This window comes from Calliphora vicina, chromosome 1, assembly GCF_958450345.1.
Source record: "Calliphora vicina chromosome 1, idCalVici1.1, whole genome shotgun sequence".
NCBI lineage: Eukaryota > Metazoa > Arthropoda > Insecta > Diptera > Calliphoridae > Calliphora > Calliphora vicina.
Genome location: NC_088780.1, coordinates 13,689,202 through 13,710,641, shown reverse-complemented (window position 1 = coordinate 13,710,641; position 21,440 = coordinate 13,689,202). Strand labels below are relative to the sequence as shown.

The window sequence follows — 21,440 nt, the reverse complement described above, 5'->3', positions numbered from 1 at the left end:
TCATTCATACACGTTCATCTCATCTTGTTATTATTGTGTTCTTTTTTTCTTATTATTCTCTTGTGTATATGTACTTGAATTTCATGGTTTATGACCTCAAAAAAAAAACAATTTTGTTAAAAAAATCTTAAAATTTAAGAAAAATTTAGACAAAAAATTTTAATTTTTTCCAAAAAATATTGGAACAAATTTATGAAAATTTGCAAAATTTTAATTCTTACACATTCACACACACTCACACAGGCATGAAATTTTTCTCATATAAAAGTAATTAACATTTAAATTTAACATTATTTATTTATTTTTATTATGATGCTTTTTAAATAAGACCGACGTTTTTGTTATTATTTTATAAAAAAAATATTTAAATAACTTTTTTAGTAGATTATTACAAAAATTATGTTTTTTACCTAGTTTTTAAGGTATTTTGTTTTAAATGATTACAACAAAAAGCACGTTTTGCAACATTTTAACAATTAAGGTCACGTTACACTTAAAAAAAAATTTTATATGCAGCCCATAAAACGTTTACACATTTTTAACAAGACAATTTTGTCAAACTTTTATTTGTTTAAATTATAAATTTTTCATTTTATTTAATTCTTTTTGAATTTTTATTATAGATATTTTCCTTTAAACCTGCTCTATATGGCAAAAAAGAAATTTTTTTTATTTAACAATAATAATACAAACAAAAATGACAACTGAGTTGAGTTTTCTTCTGAATGCACTCAGTTGTATTTTAGTAGTAGTACTCGTCGTATTATTACGTTTCTTGTTGTTGCTGCTGTTATTTTTCTACTATATTTTCATTTCATTTACACACAAACACACACACGCACACACCTAAACTTTGTATACACGAAATCTGATGTTCTCTCTACGCGCAGCAGCTGACGACTGAAGAGCTTTTTTCTTACATTTACTTTGTACTTAATATTGTTGTAGTTTTTGCAATAACAACAAGCCAAAAGAAACAAACAAGAAAATACAACAACAACAAAAAAAGTTAATAGAAAAACCCCCCCATGACAAAGCAACCATGTTTGTTGGTTTGTTTTTGTTTGTTTATTTGCTTGTCAGAGAGCATCTTGCAATGAGAGAGAGTGTCCACCATATTGTTGTAAAATCTTAGTATTGCCAGCTGTAAAAATTATTTATTTATTAGGTTTTTTCCTCTATATTATTCTTAAATAAAAACCATACTATAAATGTGACCATATTTTTTTGCAATTGATGTCAAGAATTTTAGTATATTTATTGATGGACGGTTCATTGGTTGTATTTACTTTGCCATTACTTATTAGTTGTCATATCTTTGTTTGATTTTTAAAAGGATATTATTGCAAGAGAAACTTACCTTATTTTATTTCAAAATTTCTTTAGTATCCGTTTTTTATATGGCTGTCGCTAAAGGGGAAAATAGAAAAATATCTGTAAATATAAAATGGAAAATAGACAATAGGTTAGAGAAAAAACGTTAAATTAGGTAAAAATTTCTGAAATTGTTCTAGTTTTTATAGCCAGAGAAAAATGTTTACAAGTCTTTTTTTTAAACAATATTATGGTCTTTGTAATTATTTACATGATTGTGGCCACCAAAATACATATTTTTATTTTAAATCGTGACGACATACTGACACTTCTCATACAAAAATTATATTAATTGGAAGTATATCGTTACGAAAAACGATAACCAGACATTGAGAAAATGTGACTTAAACAGCTAAGTAACATTTTGCAATAAATTTATTGAGTCCATCATAAATTCATTAAAAAATACTTTTCAATTGAAACATTTAATTTTTTGACATTTACAGGAAAATTAAACGTATGACTCTATTTCAAAATGTTTGCTTTAAATTGTGTAGCCACTTTACGTATCCTGTCTCTTTTGCTGTGCAGCTAACAATTTTAAGCAATAACACTGCAATTTACAACAATGTTTCCACTTAGGAAACCATAATCTTTTGTAGCCATTACTCCATTTTTTGTCGCATTTAAAATTCTCAGTTTTTTAGTGGTTTTTTTTATAAAACCTAAATCAATTACAATGCAACAATGTAACGTATGTACATGCAATTGTATAAAAGAAATCAACAACAAAGAGTTGAAAAGCAGCTAAATGATGGAACTTAGTTTTGGTTTGTATTGATAGAGAAGAGTGATGCTGCTGCTGCTTGTCTCCTCTACTGATTCATTTAACATTAAACCATACATACCCCTACACCCCAACTACATATGATGGCAAAAATTAAACCTCACGATCTTGTTATAATCACGATTGCGAGACTGAATGTTGTTAAAAAGTACTCTTTCGTATCATTCTTGAGTCAAACACACACGCATCTTTTGTTGTATTTACTTATTTATTGTGATTCTAGGGGGCATTATTTTTATAAGTAAATAGAGTTTAAAATATAAAAAAAACAAATCAGCAATCCTCAGCTCAGTCTTCCCAATCAATTGTGTAGCACAGATTGTCTAGTACATTTTATATTTGGTGTTGATTTCAAGTTGATCGTTTTGTAATGATCAATGGAAAATGATGGCAATTAAGTTCATTACAGGTATAGAACTAGGTACAGAACTAGAACTGAACTAGAACTGAACTAGAACTGAACTAGAACTGAACTAGAACTGAACTAGAACTGAACTAGAACTGAACTAGAACTGAACTAGAACTGAACTAGAACTGAACTAGAACTGAACTAGAACTGAACTAGAACTGAACTAGAACTGAACTAGAACTAGAACTAGAACTGAACTAGAACTGAACTAGAACTGAACTAGAACTGAACTAGAACTGAACTAGAACTGAACTAGAACTGAACTAGAACTGAACTAGAACTGAACTAGAACTGAACTAGAACTGAACTAGAACTGAACTAGAACTGAACTAGAACTGAACTAGAACTGAACTAGAACTGAACTAGAACTGAACTAGAACTGAACTAGAACTGAACTAGAACTGAACTAGAACTGAACTAGAACTGAACTAGAACTGAACTAGAACTGAACTAGAACTGAACTAGAACTGAACTAGAACTGAACTAGAACTGAACTAGAACTGAACTAGAACTGAACTAGAACTGAACTAGAACTGAACTAGAACTGAACTAGAACTGAACTAGAACTGAACTAGAACTGAACTGGAACTGAACAGGAACTGAACTAGAATTGAAATGGAACTGAAGTAAACTGGAACTGAACTGGAACTGAACTAGAACTGAAATGGAACTGAACTGGAACTGAACTAGAACTGAACTAGAACTGAACTGGAACTGAACTGGAACTGAACTAGAACTGAAATGGAACTGAACTGGAACTGAACTAGAACTGAACTGGAACTGAACTAGAACTGAAATGGAACTGATCTGAACTAGAACTGGAACTGAACTAGAACTGAACTGGAACTGAAATGGAACTGAACTGAACTAGAATTGAACTGGAACTAATCTGGAACTGATCTGGAACTGATCTGGAACTGAACTAGAACTGAACTGGAACTGAACTGGAACTAGAACTGAACTAGAACTGGAACTGAACTGGAACTGAAATGGAACTGAACTGGAACTAGAACTGAACTAGAACTGAACTAGAACTGAACTAGAACTGAACTAGAACTGAACTAGAACTGAACTAGAACTGAACTAGAACTGAACTAGAACTGAACTAGAACTGAACTAGAACTGAACTAGAACTGAACTAGAACTGAACTAGAACTGAACTAGAACTGAACTAGAACTGAACTAGAACTGAACTAGAACTGAACTAGAACTGAACTAGAACTGAACTAGAACTGAACTAGAACTGAACTAGAACTGAACTAGAACTGAACTAGAACTGAACTAGAACTGAACTAGAACTGAACTAGAACTGAACTAGAACTGAACTAGAACTGAACTAGAACTGAACTGAACTAGAACTGAACTAGAACTGAACTGAACTAGAACTGAACTAGAACTGAACTAGAACTGAACTGAACTAGAACTGAACTAGAACTGAACTGAACTAGAACTGAACTAGAACTGAACTAGAACTAGAACTGAACTAGAACTGAACTAGAACTGAACTAGAACTGAACTAGAACTGAACTAGAACTGAACTAGAACTGAACTAGAACTGAACTAGAACTGAACTAGAACTGAACTAGAACTGAACTAGAACTGAACTAGAACTGAACTAGAACTGAACTAGAACTGAACTAGAACTGAACTAGAACTGAACTAGAACTGAACTAGAACTGAACTAGAACTGAACTGAACTGAACTAGAACTAGAACTGAACTAGAACTGAACTAGAACTGAACTAGAACTGAACTAGAACTGAACTAGAACTGAACTGAACTAGAACTGAACTAGAACTAAACTGGAACTGGGTCTGAACTAGAACTGAACTAGAACTGAACTAGAACTAAACTGGAACTGGGTCTGAACTAGAACTAAACTAGAACTTAACTAGAACTGAACTAGAACTGAACTAGAACTGAACTAGAACTGAACTAGAACTAAACTGGAACTGGGTCTGAACTAGAACTAAACTAGAACTGAACTAGAACTGAACTAGAACTGAACTAGAACTAGAACTGAACTAGAACTGAACTAGAACTGAACTAGAACTGAACTAGAACTGAACTGAACTAGAACTAGAACTGGAACTAGAACTGAACTAGAACTGAACTAGAACTGAACTAGAACTGAACTGAACTAGAACTGAACTAGAACTGAACTAGAACTGAACTGAACTGGAACTGAACTAGAACTGAACTAGAACTAAACTGGAACTGGGTCTGAACTAGAACTAAACTAGAACTGAACTAGAACTGAACTAGAACTGAACTAGAACTGAACTAGAACTGAACTAGAACTGAACTAGAACTGAACTAGAACTGAACTAGAACTGAACTAGAACTGAACTAGAACTGAACTAGAACTGAACTAGAACTGAACTAGAACTGAACTAGAACTGAACTAGAACTGAACTAGAACTGAACTAGAACTGAACTAGAACTGAACTAGAACTGAACTAGAACTGAACTAGAACTGAACTAGAACTGAACTAGAACTGAACTAGAACTAAACTGGAACTGGGTCTGAACTAGAACTAAACTAGAACTGAACTAGAACTGAACTAGAACTGAACTAGAACTGAACTAGAACTAAACTGGAACTGGGTCTGAACTAGAACTAAACTAGAACTGAACTAGAACTGAACTAGAACTGAACTAGAACTGAACTAGAACTGAACTAGAACTGAACTAGAACTGAACTAGAACTGAACTAGAACTGAACTAGAACTGAACTAGAACTGAACTAGAACTGAACTAGAACTGAACTAGAACTGAACTAGAACTGAACTAGAACTGAACTAGAACTGAACTAGAACTGAACTAGAACTGAACTAGAACTGAACTAGAACTGAACTAGAACTGAACTGAACTAGAACTGAACTAGAACTGAACTAGAACTGAACTAGAACTGAACTAGAACTGAACTAGAACTGAACTAGAACTGAACTAGAACTGAACTAGAACTGAACTAGAACTGAACTAGAACTGAACTAGAACTGAACTAGAACTGAACTGAACTAGAACTGAACTAGAACTGAACTAGAACTGAACTAGAACTGAACTAGAACTGAACTAGAACTGAACTAGAACTAAACTGGAACTGGGTCTGAACTAGAACTAAACTAGAACTGAACTAGAACTGAACTAGAACTGAACTAGAACTGAACTAGAACTGAACTAGAACTGAACTAGAACTGAACTGAACTAGAACTGAACTAGAACTGAACTAGAACTGAACTAGAACTGAACTAGAACTAGAACTGAACTAGAACTGAACTAGAACTAGAACTGAACTAGAACTAGAACTGAACTAGAACTGAACTGAACTAGAACTGAACTAGAACTGAACTAGAACTGAACTAGAACTAAACTGGAACTGGGTCTGAACTAGAACTAAACTAGAACTGAACTAGAACTGAACTAGAACTGAACTAGAACTGAACTAGAACTGAACTAGAACTGAACTAGAACTGAACTAGAACTGAACTAGAACTGAACTAGAACTGAACTAGAACTGAACTAGAACTGAACTAGAACTAGAACTGAACTAGAACTGAACTAGAACTAGAACTGAACTAGAACTAGAACTAGAACTGAACTAGAACTGAACTGAACTAGAACTGAACTAGAACTGAACTAGAACTAGAACTGAACTAGAACTGAACTGAACTAGAACTGAACTAGAACTGAACTAGAACTAAACTAGAACTGAACTAGAACTGAACTAGAACTGAACTAGAACTAAACTGGAACTGGGTCTGAACTAGAACTAAACTAGAACTGAACTAGAACTGAACTAGAACTGAACTAGAACTGAACTAGAACTGAACTAGAACTGAACTAGAACTGAACTAGAACTGAACTAGAACTGAACTAGAACTGAACTAGAACTGAACTAGAACTGAACTAGAACTGAACTAGAACTGAACTAGAACTGAACTAGAACTGAACTAGAACTGAACTAGAACTGAACTAGAACTGAACTGAACTAGAACTGAACTAGAACTGAACTAGAACTGAACTAGAACTGAACTAGAACTGAACTAGAACTGAACTAGAACTGAACTGAACTAGAACTGAACTAGAACTGAACTAGAACTGAACTAGAACTAAACTGGAACTGGGTCTGAACTAGAACTAAACTAGAACTGAACTAGAACTGAACTAGAACTGAACTAGAACTGAACTAGAACTGAACTAGAACTGAACTAGAACTGAACTAGAACTGAACTAGAACTGAACTAGAACTGAACTAGAACTGAACTAGAACTGAACTAGAACTGAACTAGAACTGAACTAGAACTGAACTAGAACTAAACTGGAACTGGGTCTGAACTAGAACTAAACTAGAACTGAACTAGAACTGAACTAGAACTGAACTAGAACTGAACTAGAACTGAACTAGAACTGAACTAGAACTGAACTAGAACTGAACTAGAACTGAACTAGAACTGAACTAGAACTGAACTAGAACTGAACTAGAACTGAACTAGAACTGAACTAGAACTGAACTAGAACTGAACTGAACTAGAACTGAACTAGAACTGAACTAGAACTGAACTAGAACTGAACTAGAACTGAACTAGAACTAGAACTGAACTAGAACTGAACTAGAACTGAACTAGAACTAGAACTGAACTAGAACTGAACTGAACTAGAACTGAACTAGAACTGAACTGGAACTGAACTAGAACTGAACTAGAACTGAACTGGAACTGAACTAGAACTGAACTAGAACTGAACTAGAACTGAACTAGAACTGAACTAGAACTGAACTAGAACTGAACTAGAACTGAACTAGAACTAAACTGGAACTGGGTCTGAACTAGAACTAAACTAGAACTGAACTAGAACTGAACTAGAACTGAACAAGAACTGAACTAGAACTGAACTAGAACTGAACTAGAACTGAACTAGAACTGAACTAGAACTGAACTAGAACTGAACTAGAACTGAACTAGAACTGAACTAGAACTGAACTAGAACTGAACTGAACTAGAACTGAACTAGAACTGAACTAGAACTGAACTAGAACTGAACTAGAACTGAACTAGAACTGAACTGAACTAGAACTGAACTAGAACTGAACTAGAACTGAACTAGAACTAAACTGGAACTGGGTCTGAACTAGAACTAAACTAGAACTGAACTAGAACTGAACTAGAACTGAACTAGAACTGAACTAGAACTGAACTAGAACTGAACTAGAACTGAACTAGAACTGAACTAGAACTGAACTAGAACTGAACTAGAACTGAACTAAACTGGAACTGGGTCTGAACTAGAACTGAACTAGAACTGAACTAGAACTGAACTAGAACTGAACTAGAACTGAACTAGAACTGAACTAGAACTGAACTAGAACTGAACTAGAACTGAACTGAACTAGAACTGAACTAGAACTGAACTAGAACTGAACTAGAACTGAACTAGAACTAGAACTGAACTAGAACTGAACTAGAACTAGAACTAGAACTGAACTAGAACTAGAACTGAACTAGAACTGAACTGAACTAGAACTGAACTAGAACTGAACTGGAACTGAACTAGAACTGAACTAGAACTGAACTGGAACTGAACTAGAACTGAACTAGAACTGAACTAGAACTGAACTAGAACTGAACTAGAACTGAACTAGAACTGAACTAGAACTGAACTAGAACTAAACTAGAACTGACTGGAACTGAACTGAACTGGAACTGAACTGGAACTGAACTGGAACTGAACTAGAACAGAACTAGAACTGAACTTGAACTAGATCTGAACTCCATTTTTTATTCTATTTATTCCATGAGTAGTTGAGGTCTTTTGCTTTGATATTGTTGAGAATTCAAAATTCATGTCTGCCGCTAAAATGTTTTTGTGATAATTTGCTTTTAATACCCTGATAATTTGTGAACTAAAACCAATATTTATTTACACCAACTAAATATACAATTGAATAAATGTATTTAAAAAGTGTATTTAACAATATTAGTATCCGAACTTTGTGCATTCTCCCCAGTCAACAAACAAGTAAACAAACAATCCAATTTAAGTTAATCCAAAAAATATATATTCTTAAACTAAAAGTAACCAGGCAGTTAGTTAACCAGTCCTCACTCTCTCGCTCTTTCACACTCACAGTCAGTCTGTCACACTCGCAGTCGTAAAGGTTGTTAACTTTCAAAAAAAAAAAAAAAAAAAACGCCAATATTTTCATTTTGTATCATTTGTGCTCTCATTTTTGTTGTTTTTCGGAGTATGTAGCTGCTGGTTACATTTTGCGATCAATTGCCTTCCTCAAATAAAAAAAAAATAATATGAAACAACAACTATAACAAATGTAAACACAATTTATATGTTTTTTTTTAGCTTTTGTTGTTATTATTTTTATATAAAATTTGTTGTTGTTTTCCTATATATACAAAAAATAAATAAATAAAAACAAACCTCAGGAATAACAGCGGACGACACAATGGATGAATGTCTCTTTTTAAATACAAAAACAATTGCTACAGCCACAATCAGTTTACAGAGCAGAGCTACCAGATGATTTGTAATGTTTGCCAGCAAACATGGGGAGATTTTTTAAAGACTTCAACTTCTCTGCATTTTGTCAACATGTGAAGGATATTATTATGTATTAGTGAGACTTCAAGGATATCAGGAAGACATTTAATGTACAAGCAGAGCTCATATAGAAGAATGAATGTAAAGGATCCGCATGAAAGCAGATTTGATCTCCGTTGATCTTGAATGCAGTATTTGGTGGGTGCGAATAAAATAAAGCTCTTTAGCTTAGATAAGTATGGAACAGCTAGTTCTTTATTCCCAAATATAATTTTGTTTAAAATTTGATGGCAACATTTTATAGTCATCATCCAAACATACATTAACATTTACCACACGACGACAAATCCCTGTACAATACAAATTTCATACATGTTTGCTAAATGGATGATGGCTGGCTGTAAATAGTTGGTTGGTTGGATGGTTGGTTGGTTGAATGCTTGACTAAAACAAACTGGCTGCTGTTGCTGCTGAAATCGATGTGTATCGACATTTTTTTGGAAATAAATCTGGGATTTCTAAACGGCTGGTCCGATCGGGATAAAATTTGACGTGGGCATAGCCAAGGAGCATTCGATTTCTATAGAAGTTGATCGCTGTACAGCTCGAAATTTCCTATAGAAATTTATCGCTGTACAGCTCGAAATTTCCTATAGGAAATTGATCGCTGTACAGCTCGAAATTTCCTATAGGAAATTGATCGCTGTACAGCTCGAAATTTCCTATAGGAAATTGATCGCTGTACAGCTCGAAATTTCCTATAGGAAATTGATCGCTGTACAGCTCGAAATTTCCTATAGGAAATTGATCGCTGTACAGCTCGAAATTTCCTATAGGAAATTGATCGCTGTACAGCTCGAAATTTCCTATAGGAAATTGATCGCTGTACAGCTCGAAATTTCCTATAGGAAATTGATCGCTGTACAGCTCGAAATTTCCTATAGGAAATTGATCGCTGTACAGCTCGAAATTTCCTATAGGAAATTGATCGCTGTACAGCTCGAAATTTCCTATAGGAAATTGATCGCTGTACAGCTCGAAATTTCCTATAGGAAATTGATCGCTGTACAGCTCGAAATTTCCTATAGGAAATTGATCGCTGTACAGCTCGAAATTTCCTATAGGAAATTGATCGCTGTACAGCTCGAAATTTCCTATAGGAAATTGATCGCTGTACAGCTCGAAATTTCCTATAGGAAATTGATCGCTGTACAGCTCGAAATTTCCTATAGGAAATTGATCGCTGTACAGCTCGAAATTTCCTATAGGAAATTGATCGCTGTACAGCTCGAAATTTCCTATAGGAAATTGATCGCTGTACAGCTCGAAATTTCCTATAGGAAATTGATCGCTGTACAGCTCGAAATTTCCTATAGGAAATTGATCGCTGTACAGCTCGAAATTTCCTATAGGAAATTGATCGCTGTACAGCTCGAAATTTCCTATAGGAAATTGATCGCTGTACAGCTCGAAATTTCCTATAGGAAATTGATCGCTGTACAGCTCGAAATTTCCTATAGGAAATTGATCGCTGTACAGCTCGAAATTTCCTATAGGAAATTGATCGCTGTACAGCTCGAAATTTCCTATAGGAAATTGATCGCTGTACAGCTCGAAATTTCCTATAGGAAATTGATCGCTGTACAGCTCGAAATTTCCTATAGGAAATTGATCGCTGTACAGCTCGAAATTTCCTATAGGAAATTGATCGCTGTACAGCTCGAAATTTCCTATAGGAAATTGATCGCTGTACAGCTCGAAATTTCCTATAGGAAATTGATCGCTGTACAGCTCGAAATTTCCTATAGGAAATTGATCGCTGTACAGCTCGAAATTTCCTATAGGAAATTGATCGCTGTACAGCTCCAAATTTCCTATAGGAAATTGATCGCTGTACAGCTCCAAATTTCCTATAGGAAATTGATCGCTGTACAGCTCCAAATTTCCTATAGGAAATTGATCGCTGTACAGCTCCAAATTTCCTATAGGAAATTGATCGCTGTACAGCTAGAAATTTCCTATAGGAAATTGATCGCTGTACAGCTAGAAATTTCCTATAGAAATTGATCGCTGTACAGCTGAAAATTTCCTATAGAAATTTATCGCTGTACAGTTGAAAATTTCCTATAGAAATTGATCGCTGTACAGCTGAAAATTTCCTATAGAAATTGATCGCTGTTCAGCTCAAAATTTCCTATAGAAATTGATCGCTGTTCAGCTCAAAATTTCCTATAGAAATTGATTGCTGTTCAGCTCAAAATTTTCCAAAAAAATTTTGATTCTGGCCCACTGTGCAATGTTTGTTTGTAAAATTTGGTTGGATGATTTTTGGCGAACGCCAAACGAACCCGGCACACAGAGTCTTTGCGTTAAACGTGAAATGATTTTATTCACCACATTTGTAATCGCAACAAACAGCAACAACAACAATTACAACAACCTGAAGTCGTCGTCTAAAGACATTGAACTGATGTTTATTATTTTGTTGTTGTTTAATTTTATTTGATACAAATACGTTTGTATTAAACGATATTTCTGTTTTCATGTCTCCTTTTCTTTCCGTATTTTTAAACAAAGTGAAACGAATGCCCCAGCCACACTTTTCTCTATGCAAATGTGGCCAAAGAGGTTTAAGGAATTATGTTCTGTTTTTTTCTTATTTTTTTTGGAAAACTAAAGACAATTTTCACAAAACTTATGTTTTTTAAGCAGCCAAAATGCAAATTAGAATTAAACAAGTAAGAGTGCTATATTCGGCTGTGCCGAATCTTATATACCCTTCACCAAATTATACTTCAAAATTTTAAATATTTTTAGGTAAACAAAATTTAATTTTTTTTTAGTTTTTTTTCATTTTTTGGAAAAAAATTTATTTAAAATTTTTTTTTTTTTTAAATTGAAATTTTTTTAAATTTAAAATTTTTTTTTTTTTAAATTTTAAAATTTTTTTTTTGGTTTTTTTAATTTTTTTTTTTTTTGAAAAAAAAAATTCGGGTTAAAAATTTTTTCCCGATTTTGACCCATTGTAGGTCCAACTTAATATGGTCTTATATACGTCGTTGCAAATGTCTTTGAAATATCTATCATTAGATATCCATATTGTCTATATTAATGTCGTATTAATTCAGATATAGGTCAAAAATTGGTCAAAAATCGAGGTTGTCTTGGTTTTTTCCTCATATCTCAGCCATTTGTGGACCGATTTTGCTGATTTTAAATAGCAAAATTCTCGAAAGTATGTCTGACAGAATTATTGAAGATTTGGATCCCGAAGATATCTGGGGTCTTCAGAAAACTGATTTCAACAGACAGACAGACAGACAGACAGACAGACGGACAGACAGACAGACAGACAGACAGACAGACAGACGGACATGGCTTAATCGACTCCGCTATCTATAAGGATTCAGAATATATATACTTTATAGGGTCGGAAATGAAAAATATAGAAATTACAAACGGAATGACAAACTTATATATACCCTTCTCACGAAGCTGAAGGGTATAAAAAAGAAAGAAACTTCAAAAAATATTCACAAATTTCCAAAAAAAGAAAAATATTAAAGAAGATAAAGATCAGTACGAAGTTGTGAAAACACTACTCTAATAGTGATAAAACAAAATTAAAAGATTTCTTTAGTACGACATTGACAAGACAATGGAAACTTAGGTATTATTTTAACAAATATGGTCTGTCTAAACTGCAATAACTCAATATTTTGTTGGGTATCCCTTATTTTTTATAACTGCTACACATCGACGATGCATTGAACAAATTAAACAGTCAATGATCTCCTTTGAAATATTTTGCTATTCACTTATTATAACCGCCTCCGATAAATCTTCCTTCCTGGTGTAATTTTGTGTCCTTATTTTACAATCTACAATTTCCCATAGATTTTCTATGGAATTAATATCTGGCGATTGGGCAGGCCACTTCGAAACACGTAACTCGTTGGATTGTAACCACTCGTTTACAACCCTAGAGGTGTGTTTCGCGTCGTTGTCGTGTTGGAATCTCCAAACTAGGGGCATATTTTCCTCAGCGTATGAATACATAACATCGTTTAATATGGTTCTGTATCCTCTATACCTGTCATGGTATCTTTTATAATATGAATTGGGCCCATACCTTGCCCTGAAAAACATTCCCATACCATAATCTTGCCACCGCCAAACTTTACAATCTTATTTGTGTACTTTGGATGTAATCTTTTTCCCTTTGGTCGTCTTACAAATGATCTCCCATCACTAACTCTTAAATTGTATTTGGATTCGTCGGAAAAGAGGACAGACAGTATTCCATTTCTGTATCGACCAGTTTAAATGATCCCTGGCAAATTGTAGACGAGCAGAATGGTTCTTTTGAGAAATGAGTGTTTTTTTCACAGGACGATAGCAACCAAGACCAACTGTTCGGGTATTTATTTCTAATTTGAGGCTATTAACAACCTCTCGATTAGTTATTTTTGGTAATTTCTTGAACTCTCTCGCTATTAAATTACATATCTTGTCTAGGAGTAGTCTTACGAGGTCTTCCACCTAAATGTTGAGTTTTTACAGAACCGGTCTCACGAAATTTCTTTATAATTTTTGAAACTGCTGATTTATTTATTGAATATTTGTCACAGATACTTTTTTGTTTTAAACCAGCTTTAAAATCGTTAATTATTTTATTTTTTAAGTCTTCACAAATCTTAACTTTAGCCATTTTCGTTAACTTTGAAAAAAAGCAATTATGCGAAAAACTTGGAAAAAGAAATTGTGAAAAATTACCAGAATTTAAAAATAAAATAAAAATAACTGTAAACAGGATGCTTTTTACATCGTTCTTTTAAATATTATTTTCGTTTTACACTTCTTTCTTGCAGAAGTTTAAAAGTTTCCATTGTTTTGTCAGTAGAGAAATAGTGACTATTTTTAATTTTGTTCCCCTTTTTCAGAATATAATTAATTGTGTTGTTCCGCGGGAGTTTGTTCCCCGGGAGTTTTTTCCCATTGAATTTGAATAGGAAAAATGAGAAAAGGAAGAAAACTCCCGGGAAATTTTTATTTATAATTGGGCTGTATATAAATAAAACTATACAAGTAAAATACTAAAAAAATTTTATTTTAAAAAAAATATTTTAAATTTTGGGCTACATATGGAATATTTGGAAAAGTTTCCATTGTTTTGTCAACCACTGTAGGTCAAAAATCGAGGTTGTCCTGGTTTTTTCCTCAAATCTCAGCCATTTGTTGACCGATTTTGCTAATTTTAAATAGGAAACTTCTCGAAAGCATGTCTGACAGAATTATTGAAGATTTGGATCCCGAAGATATCTGGGGTCTTCAGAAAATTGATTTCTACAGACAAACGGACGGACATGGTTTAGTCGACTCCGCTATCTATAAGGATCCAGAATATATATACTTTATCGGGTCGGAAATAAAAAATGCAGAAATTACAAACGGAATGACAAACTTATAATATACCCTTCTTACGAAGGTGAAGGGTATAATTATCAAAAGCGAAACAAATTGGAAATTTTGTACATATGTATATCAAAAACACAATCACCCCTATCGTGAAAAACATGTGAATTTATGTTCCCATGAAATATCCATTTCCCTCGAAGGGAAAATTGCTATCGTGATATTCCCCTGAACTTTTCATTCACAATAGTTGATTTTGTTCGTAACAGCTGTTTATTGTTTACAAAATTCCATCTAAAAATGTCCCATGTTGGGGATTTTTTTCACGTGAACAAAGTTTATGAACGAAAAATGGGAAAAGGGAACACATTTCATGTGAAATATTGTTGCGCGATAGGGGTGAATTAGAAAATGAATTTCTTTGCAACATTGCAGTAGTTACAATTGTGATATGCTCTGTTTGTAACGATCACTGATCTAAACAGTGACCATACATTGATGGAAGTTCCTCCTTTAAGTAAGTTTTCTGGAATTTTTTGGCATACTTTTGGGATCTACATTAATGACCGCCTAGATTAGGCAATACTTTATGGAGGCATTGAATCTAAAGCTGGCCACACACGTTTGATTTGTGAGTATGATTTGTTCGTGTTCGACGTCTTGTTATTTGTTAATGGGGCTGTGCGCGAACAAAATCACAAGTAATTGAAAATTTTCAATCACAAATCAGGCGAACAAATCATTCCAAATGTGTGGCCAGCTTAACACAAACCAAAAACGAATGGCTCAAAGGGGCAATTTGAGATCAATTTTTTAGAAACATATTGAAATCAATCCCAAACATTTTGAAAATTATATGAGAAAATTAAGAATTTCACAAGCTACTTCATAAACTCATATTATCCTCCACCATAAAGTAGCATACAAAACTACCTAGTAGAGGAATAACAGGAAGATCATGCAACCCAGCATGGCCATAAATCAAATTGTATAGAAGTATTTTCAGTGATACATACTGTTTACAACAAGTTGGAGTGACTTTAAATTGTAATTTATTTAAAGAATTTGTTTTATATTTTTGCTGGTTAAAACTCACTGACTCATCCAAACAGTTTTTCGTTTTAGATAAAATAGCAAGCATTTAATTCTGTTCCAGAAACATTTTAAAAAATGCAGAATTTTCTCAAAGTTTTAGCTTTAATTTTGAAACATTTGTAAAAATATAAATTTATTCAAAGTATTGGCCATTGTTAGCTATGACCTTTTCCCATCTTTCTGGCAACAAATGGATTCCAAGCTGCAAAAGAACTGCTCATCTTTTGAGGCCACGGACGAATCAAGCCAATTTCGGATACTCTCTTCCAAAGTCACGAGTACTCCAGAGAGAGCGTGCAGCTTCGATCGAAACAAATATCAGTTGGATGAAGCACAGTCTGTACTATAAAGCGGGTGAGGCATAACTTCCCAACCACTTCATTGTAAATAGTTTTTAACAGATGGAATATTATGGCTTCATACCTGACAGTATAAGTTCCCTGTGATGGTCTAACCAGATTTCAGCAGCTCATAATAGTTAAGACCCTTTTCCTCCCACCAAATACGCAGCATTATCCTTAGCACCATGGATATTTGACTTTGGCTATTGTTTTCATAGCAGCATAAACAATTTTACAATATCCAATCAGGTGGTTCTGCACCTGAGGAGGAGACTCCAACTGTGTGATGTCGAAATTTGGATGACTGCTCCGGTGACTTTCCAGAAGGAACTGTTGCGTTAACATGACCTTGTGTTCCTTTAACTGGTAAAACCTTAGTTTCTTTGTGAAGCTGGTGATCGGAAGTAATTTGCTCTCCTCGTATTTCCGTAGGTCTTGTCTGACATGCCTCGTTGGGAGACTCCAACTGTGTGATGTCGAAGTTTGGATGACTCCTCCGTTGACATCCCAGAAGGAACTATTGCATCAATATGATGTTGTGTTCCTCAACCGGTAGAATCTTAGTTTCCTTGTGAAGCTGGTGATCGGAGGTAATTTGCTCTCCTCGTATTTCCGTAGGTCCTGTCTGACGTGCCTCGGGGGGAGACTCCAACTGTGTGATGTCGAAGTTTGGATAACTCCTCCGGTGAGATCCCAGAAGGAACTATTTTGTCAATATGATGTCGTGTTCCTCAACCGGTAGAACCTTAGTTTCCTTGTGAAGCTGGTGATCGGAGGTAATTTGCTCTCCTCGTATTTTCCTAGGTCCTGTCTGACATGCCTCGGAGGGAGCAACTGTGTGATGTCGAAGTTCGGATGACTGCTCCAGTGTCTTCCCAGAAGGAACTGTTGCATCAACATGACGTTGTGTTCTTTTAACCGGTAAAACCTTAGTTTCCTTGTGATTTGGTGGTGTTCAGAGGTAATTTGAAGCCAGCCTGTGATGGCCCTGCGTTTTGACAGCTTTAAATATTTCTGCACTGAGTATCACGCAACGAAGGCGACCACACTGGAGCAGCATAGTTAACCAATGAAAGGCCAATTGTCTTGTAGCTTGCTAGCAAGGATTCTTTGTCCATATCCCAAGTACTGCTGGATAGGGCTTTGAGGACCTTGTTCCTATTTCGCAGTTTATGCGTGATTGCAGTGGCCTGTGCTGACGAAGTAAAAAGACTTGAGTAGCTCCCAATTTTTTTGCAAGCTCTTGTTGTGTTTTACAACAATCTTCATGGGGTAACTCCTCCAATTCTTGGTCTTCAAACTGGCCTGGGCAATATTTGTCTTCAAAACGACATATAAATTATTAAAAACAAAAACCGCGTTCAAAAGATACGCCATCTATTGTAAATCCACAATATTAGAAAACTAAATTATTTGTTCTCAAACTTAAAAATATTAATTTTGTTTCAAAAACATTTTAATTTAAAATATCAATATTACAAAGGTTTTTTACTAATTAGTTTGAATATCCAAAACCATTAACTCCAAAAAGTGTTAAAATCGGGCTATTGTTAGATCTATATCAAAATTTAGATCTATTTTAAAATTTTGGTGCAAAAATCTCGTATTGTTATTAAAATGTTAGCTCAAGTGAGATTTTTCTTTAGCCATGTAGCCATGTTTTACAGTATTACTAGTTGGAAACACTGTTAAATTACCGTTAAAGTGAAAATTGTAATGATTTTTGTGCAGCCCTAAGATATGCTACATAAATTAAATACATTTCATCAATTTAATGTTTAAATCGTCTAGTAAATGACTAGTAATTAGTTTTGCCTCTAAAAAATATAATTTGAAAAGAAAAATATCCAACTAATTTTAAAAAAAATATTAATTTTCAATTAAACAAATTTTTGCATCAAAAAGAGTTTCTGTTAATATCCAGTTTTTATTTTTAATTTATTAGCTGACACCTTTGTAACTTTCTTTTAGAGAATTTTCTCAATAAGTACTGGCTGGTTTTTTGGAAATGGTTTTGTTTGCAGTTTACCTACTCATTTTAAAGCCATTACCTACATATGCGTAAAACTTTATTTATTACAATATTTTTTAATTTGTGGTTTTGTGAACTACACCTGTCATATATATATTTTGTCCATTTCAATGTAGATTGGTTGACCACATTAACATGTGTCCTTAAAAAAAAGTAGTCACTCATAATTACAAAATACTTGTATTGCATACACCTGTTGTTGCTTGCTTTAATCAAGGTGAAATGTAATAACCACTGTTTAACAGGGATAATATGACTTTAGAGGTTAAACGGCATAACAATGAATAATCGTAAGGTATTGGGATATTTAGGCTTAATGAATTCATTTGGCTGCTTCTGAAAGCTCCCAAAATATCAAAAATCCCGGAATTACATCTGATTTGTAAAAAAGAAGCAAGAGATCTATATTCGGCTGTGCCGAATCTTATATACATACCCTTCACCAAATTATACTTTAAAATAATTTTTTTTAAATATTTTTAGTTAAACAAAATTAATTTTTTTTTTTTATTGTTTTTCAAAATTTATTTTTTTCGAAATTGTTTTTTAAAAAAAAGTTTTTTCCAAATTTTTTGAAAAAAAAATTTTTAAAACTTTTTTTTAAAAAAATTTTTTATGAAAAAAAATTCGGGTTAAAAAATATTTTTCCCGATTTTGACCCATTGTAGGTCCTTTTTCAAAATTTATTTTTTTCGAAATTGTTTTTAAAAAAAAAGTTTTTTCCAAATTTTTTGAAAAAAAAATTTTAAAATTTTTTTTTAAAAAAACATCATTGCAATGGACTTTGAAATATCTATCATTAGATACCCATATTGTCTATATTAATGACTTAGTAATCCAGATATAGATCAAAAATCTAGGTTGTCCTGGTTTTTTCCTTATATCCCAGCCATTTGTGGACCGATTTTGCTGATTTTAAATAGCAAACTTCTCGAAAGCATGTCTGACAGAAATATTGAAGATTTATTTATTTGCGAAGATATCTGGGGTCTTCAGAAAATTGATTTCAACAGATAGACTGACAGACGGACATGGCTTAATCGACTTTATAGGGTCGGAAATGAAAAATGTAGAAATTACAAACGGAATGACAAACTTATATACAGTGGTTGACAAAACAATGGAAACTTTTCCAAATATTCCATATCTAGCCCAATATTTAAAATATTTTTTAAAATAATTTTTTTTTTTTGTGTTTTTCTTGTATAGTTTTATTTATATAAATTAACTGAAAAACAAACAACATAATTAATTATATTCTGAAAAAAGGGAACAAAATTAAAAATATTCGCTATTTCGCTACTGACAAAACAATGGAAACTTTTAAACTTCTGCAAGAAAGAAGTGTAAAACGAAAATAATATTTAAAAGAACGATGTAAAAAGCATCCTGTTTACAGTTATTTGATTTTATTTTTAAATTCTGGTAATTTTTCACAATTTCTTTTTTCAAGTTTTTCGCATAATTGTTTTTTTTTCAAAATTAACGAAAATGGATAAAGTTAAGATTTGTGAAGACTTAAAAAATAAAATAATTAACGATTTTAAAGCTGGTTTAAAACAAAAAAGTATCTGTGACAAATATTCAATAAATAAATCAGCAGTTTCAAAAATTAAAAAGAAATTTCGTGAGACCAGTTCTGTAAAAATTCAACATTTAGGTGGAAGACCTCGTAAGACTACTCCTAGACAAGATATGTAATTTAATAGCGAGAGAGTTCAAGAAATTCCCAAAAATAACTGCTCGAGAGGTTGTTAATAGCCTAAAATTAGAAATAAGTACCCGAACAGTTAGTCGCAGGGCAAATGAGGCCGATCTTGGTTGCTATCGTTCTGTGAAAAAACCACTCATTTCTAAAAAGAACCGTTCTGCTCGTCTACAATTTGCCAGGGATCAATTAAACTGGTCGATATAGAAATGGAATATTGTCCTCTTTTTCGACGAATCCAAATACAATTTAAGAGGCAGTGATGAAAGAACATTTGTAAGACGACCAAAGGGAAAAAGATTAGATCCAAAGTACACAAATAAGACTGTAAATTATGGTATGGGGATGTTTTTCAGGGCAAGGTATGGGCCCAATTCATATTATAAAAGATACCATGACAGGTATAGAGGATACAGAACCATATTAATCGATGTTATGTATCCATACGCTGAGGAAAATATGCCCCTAGTTTGGAGATTCCAACACGACAACGACCCGAAACACACCTCTAGGGTTGTAAACGAGTGGTTACAATCCAACGAGGTACGAGATTTTAAAGTGGCCTGCCCAATCGCCAGATCTCAATCCCATAGAAAATCTATGGAAAATAAGGACCCAAAATTACACCAGGAAGGAAGATTTATCGGAGGCGGTTATAATAAGGGAATGGCAAAATATTTCTAAGGAGACCATTGACTCTTTAATTGGTTCAATGCATCGTCGATGTGTAGCAGTTATAAAAAATAAGGGATACCCAACAAAATATTGAGTTATTGCAAAGTTTAGACAGACCATATTTGTTAAAATAATACCTAAGTTTTCATTGTTTTGTCAATGCCGTAATAAAAAAATCTTTTAATTTTGTTTTCTCATTTTTAGAATTTAATTAATTATGTCCTTTGTTTTTTGTTAAATTAAGTTAATCACCCCTATCGGCAATAACATGTGAAATTTTGTTTCCATGAAATATCCATTTCCCTCGAAGGGAAAATTGCTATCGGGAATATCATGATGAACTTTTCATTCACAATAGTTGATTTTGTTCGTATCAGCTGTTTATTGTTTACAAAATTCCATCTAAAAATTTCACAAGGGGAATTTTTTTCACGTGAACAAAGTTGATGAACGAAAAAAGGAAAAGGGAAAATATTTCATGTGAAATGTTGATTCGCGATAGGGGTGAATAAAAGTATAGAAATAAAATACTACAAAAATGTTAAAATTTTTTAAAAAATTATTTCAGATTTTTTAATGAAATATTTGGAAAAGTTTCCATTGTTTTGTCAACCGCTGTATATGTATATAGAAAATTTTGTATTTTATGTATAACAGTTTTTTGTATAATTATTTTAAATCCCAAAAATTAGGAGTATAACAGTTTATCTGAAAAATTATTCATAACAGTTTGTAGAAAATGTGTGTATTTCTGATAAAAACATTTTGTATACCAGTTTTTTTCTGTAAAAAATGTTGTGTATAACAATATTTTATATAGAAAAAGATGGAGTATAACAGTTTTTTATATAAAAAATATTGCATATAACAGTTTGTTCTATAAAATATTGCGTATAACAGTTTTTTCTATAGAAACTATTGTGTATAACAGTACTTTCTGTAGCACGTTTTGGGTATAACAGTATTTTATATAGAACATTTTATGTATATCAATATTTTCCATTTTTCATAAGTTATAAAAACATTTATCCTGACAATTTTATTTATTTC

The 21,440-nt window shown here is 33.1% G+C and overlaps 1 protein-coding gene across 1 annotated transcript in view; it reads right to left on the bottom strand.

Annotated features, from left to right (window-relative positions):
- The window catches only part of rdx (BTB/POZ and MATH domain-containing protein rdx), a 253,136-nt gene that overhangs the window by 217,804 nt on the left and 13,892 nt on the right, over positions 1–21,440 (bottom strand). Inside the window, exon 2 of the mRNA XM_065499085.1 lies at positions 1,361–1,434. The gene's annotated coding sequence lies outside the window, so the exon portion shown is untranslated. The remainder of the gene's footprint in view (positions 1–1,360; positions 1,435–21,440) is intronic.